This window comes from Aplysia californica, unplaced genomic scaffold (assembly GCF_000002075.1).
Source record: "Aplysia californica isolate F4 #8 unplaced genomic scaffold, AplCal3.0 scaffold00805, whole genome shotgun sequence".
In the NCBI taxonomy this organism is placed as follows: Eukaryota; Metazoa; Mollusca; class Gastropoda; order Aplysiida; family Aplysiidae; genus Aplysia; species Aplysia californica.
In genome coordinates this window covers 38660-43237 of record NW_004798075.1, presented here as the reverse complement: position 1 = coordinate 43237, position 4578 = coordinate 38660, and positions in this window count along the sequence as shown.

Sequence of the window (4578 nt, the reverse complement as noted above, 5' to 3'; positions counted from 1 at the left end):
CCATCTATCTATCTATCTATCTATCTATCTATCTATCTATCTATCTATCTATCTATCTATCTATCTATCTATCTAACTATCTATCTATCTGTTTCACAAGAAAGACTGAGATACTCGATAACAATTCTCCACACACGGGACTCGAACTCGGAATTTTCTTGCATACGTGGTTTGGCGCTTAAACTCCACATCACAGACGCCGTTCACGACTTTTTTCCTGGCAAACAACATTCAAATATTACTTAAATTACTTCAAGCTTAGTTTATCCAGTAAGTCTTCTTCTATGGTCGAGTATCTTCAAACTTTATAGTTATCATCATTGTATAATACGTTTTCGGTCATTTCAGACGGTACTTCGCTTAGCCACAATAGTACTTTTTGTTAGTCACCGTGACGTTGAAACTGAACACAACAGAACAGTGTGCTCTAGCCAACGAACAAAAACATCTGTTGCAAAAGGTATGCCTACATAATTCGTGTACTACCTTTCAATACGGCAGTCGAATGTTGCCAGCAGAGAGTGTGAGCTGGTGTGTGTGTGGTAAACGCAATGCTATGGATTTTCTCTTGTGTTCGCGTCCATAGATCTGTATTGGTGAGTGTAACATTTTTCTTTTGAAGGATTCACTTCGGAGAGAGGATTATTGTTGACTGTTAACGGCATATGCCATGATATTCTGAAGTTTTGAAGCACCAGGTCACACGTATCAAAAGTCGTATTTTGTTAAACAGAGACGATTTTTAATTGACAATTGACGGCATGTCATCATCATTGTTCTAGTTCCGAAGCATACGGCAGCGAAAGTACAAAAAGTTGTATTTCAGATTAGGAATGTGTGTGTTTTCTTTTTATGTGTCGTAGTTGTTATTTCTTACTGGAAGAGCTACAGCTGTTGCAAAGTTTGACAAGAAAACAAATTTTGGCAGATATGAGAGCTTGTGCGTTTACTTACTTGGTTGGAGAATAGGCGGCTGCTTCTCCCTCCTCTCCAGTATCCATGAAAGGGTCTGAAAGCGCTAGTGAACAGTTAATAATCACAGTGTGACCAGGCTGAGCTGTCTAGCTCATAAGTATGTTTCTTGGTTTAGGTCATTTTTCTAAACGCATTTTTATCAACCAGGTGTTAATGTTGCAGTTTTCATAAAGTGAGGGAGCATTGCGAATGATTGTATTGTTCGTAAAATTGAGTTCTGAAATTAGCTTTTAGCGGACAGTGGAACTTCACTTTAGTGAAGCTAAAACGTGAAGATTCTTGGTATTCAAAAGTAAAGCGGTATTTATGATAATTCAAAATTACAATAATTGCATTTCACAGCGGGTAGCCTTGCTCTACGACGTACTCTATGCGCTTTATGGCTGATATTATCCCTCTACGCATTAGTAATTCAGGGGATTTTAATGATACCTGAGGCGGAAAAAACAGCTACTTAAATGATGGAGCTTTACGCTAACTACAGTCTTTGGTCCGCACACTTTCCCCTTTGCATCCTTTCGTGTTACACCGGAAAGCATTGTTAGTGGACCCACCTCTTTCGTTACCCAGTAGAAGTTTCTACTCAAAAGCAGAGACACCTAATTTAATTGTTTATCAAATTTCCAGTAAAATGAATCAGAATTCTGCGATTTCTTTCTATTTTGTCTACGCTTGTATTTTTGTCACGTTCAAAACAGCGCTTTTGAGAGAAGGCCTCAGGCTACACATCAACACAAAAAAAAGAAACATAAGACGATTCCTCCCACCACCACCCCCCTTTAAAAAAGACCTGAGTGATATAATTGCCTACCCATGGATCCTTCTGTCATTTTTTAAAAATCACTCAGCAGTTGGCTCATTCCCATGATGCTGGTAAGCTATATCATTAACCTATGTTTACCATTACCCACTTGTATATACATTTTAACCTGAAATTGTCTCAAACTGTCGATTAATAGAGCCATGGTATAAGACCATAATATATTAACTCTTTGATTATTACATCCTCCTCTCCCGCCCCCCCCCCTTTAAAAACAAATAAACAAACAAAACAAAATAAAACAAAAAACAAACAAACAACCCCCCCCCCTCCTGAAACAAGCACAAATAAACACCATCACCACCAACACGATAACAATGATAATGACAACAATAATAACAACAACAAAAACAAAGTAAAGGGTTCATGGAACTATGTAAGAACATAGTAAGGAAATATGGCAAAAGTGGATAATGAGGTGTCCCAGGGGAAAAAAAGGAGGGGGGAGGGGCGGTGGGGAGAGGGTGGAAACCAAGCAAATTATAAAATAGCACGACTTTGTGTGGCGAAAAATGTGCTTCTCATTTCGTGCTGTTATCCAACTCCGGCTGCGGTGAGCTGTGTGCAACAGAGGCCTACCATCGTACCGTGACACCACCTGTTTACTATTCCCAGCGGGTCGCTACGGGTAATTAACGGGTGCCTGGGTATGGCGAGAGACTGGGGGAGACGCGGGGAATGATGGCGGTGGTGGTGGCTGGGTGATTATCAGTTCTCTATAAGATGGACAGGAGCTTGGTGATGTGGTAGAGCCGGGCACTGGTGAGAGATATAATATAAACAAATATTATTATCGTACAAAAGTAAGTGTATGGATTTAACGCTACTATCATCACTAAAGTAAAGTTGTTCCCGCTTCCGATCCGGACATTGGGGATTGCTTTGTTAGTGAGATAACTTCCGGGGCCTTCGGCATAATGTGGTAGAGTGGCCAGTTCCTTTCCACGCCGCCTTTACTTCCCCAACTCGAAGTCAGGTACCCATTACAGCTAGGTGGGAAGGAGGGAGCGAAAAAATCCGTGTCCGAACAGAGGCTCGAACCCGAACTTTCCGCTTCGGAGACAAGCGCAACTTTATCAACACTACTGTAATATTATTATTTTAAGAAGCAAATCGATTGAAAGCCGTGAAGGTTCTACAAAATGACCGTGTCGGGAATTCAAACCAGGGCTACCCACTCCGTAGTCCTGCGCGCATGATACCAACTGGTTTATTATGTATATCTTTGTGTATTTGTGCTCGTGTATGTTTCACTGTGTGTGTGTGAGTGTGTGTGTGAGTGTGTGTGTGAGTATGTGTGTGTGTGTGTGTGTGTGTGTGTGTGTGTGTGTGTGTGTGTGTGTGTGCTTGTTAGTGTGTTTATATTTGTGTAAGAGTGCGTGCGCGTGCGTGTGTGTTTGTGTGTATGTATGTGTGTGTATGTATATGTGTGTGTGTGTCTGTGTGTGTGTATGTGCGTGCGTGTGTGTGTGTGTGTATGTGTGTGTGTGTGTGTATGTGTGTGTGTGTGTGTGTGTGTGTGTGTGTGAGTGTGCGTGCCTGTTTTTAATGGGATCATTAGCTCAGTTGGTAGGCCTATCATGCTGAAGTACATAATGTATAACCCTAGTTCTATACGCAGCTCTCTGCTCGACAAACAGAAATTTGATAATGTGGTAGAGCTGGGTACTGGGGAGGAAAAAGTAAACTATGTTGTATACAAAGAGTAAAAGGGGATGGGGGTTGGGGGGTGAGTGGGGGGGAGGGATTGGGGAAATTAACCAAACCCTGAAGATAGGGGCGTGTCTTTGTGGTTGGCGTACAATAAGTAATTTAAGTAAAAATAAAGTACAGTCAAGCACAGGTGACCCAAACACATCAAAGAATGATACATTTCTACCCTAGAATTACACCTTTCTAACTGCTCAGTACCTTGAGTTTGAGATATTTACCGTAAAAAAAAATAATAAAGTTTCACAAACTGTTTCACAAGCTTTTTCGAATGCAATTCTTTTAATATCTTGTTAACGACTCAATATAATCTTTGATAGGACAGATAGATAATTCAATTTGGTTTGTAACCTCATGGTCTTATGTTTTGATTTGGTAAGTGTTTTTACGGTGCTCGCAACTGCATAAGGTTATATGAGCGCGGGACACACCAAACATTTTCGATTGGTAGGAATTTTTAAAATTTTGCCCGGGTGGCGGCCGAAGCCTACTCTTATCGATTTTAGACCACCAAGGGATCTTTAACGTGCGCAGCTTGCACACGGGCCCTCCGAGATTTTTCGCCCTTGTCCGAGAAGGCTAGGAGGGGATCTTTCCTACAAGAAGATCAGGGGTGTGGCTGAAAGACAGTAGTGAGAAGGAGCCAAGGAGTAGCAGTAGAAAGGCTGCAAAAAGAGTCAGGAGCCCAGAGGTGGGGCAAATGAGGTCAGGGAGTGGGGACAGAAAGAGGAGACGAAAACAGACGACCGAATATTGCAAGATAGAAGGAAAGAAGGTGAAAGGAGACAATTTTAGAACAGAAAATATTTTGGTCGCTACCCGGATTCGAACCCGGGACCTTTGAATGAGAGGAAAACACCTTAACCTCTAGGCCACGAGAGCCCCCTCATGGTCTTATAATAACTCAATGCGGGATTGACACATAGTACAAGCTATCTGTGATATCCTGTTCTCCGAGTTCTTTTTATATGCACCCGACTTCTTCTTCTTCTTCTTCTTCTTCTTCTTCTTCTTCTTCTTCTTCTTCTTCTTCTTCTTCTTCTTCTTCTTCTTCTTCTTCTTCTTCTAGGTGT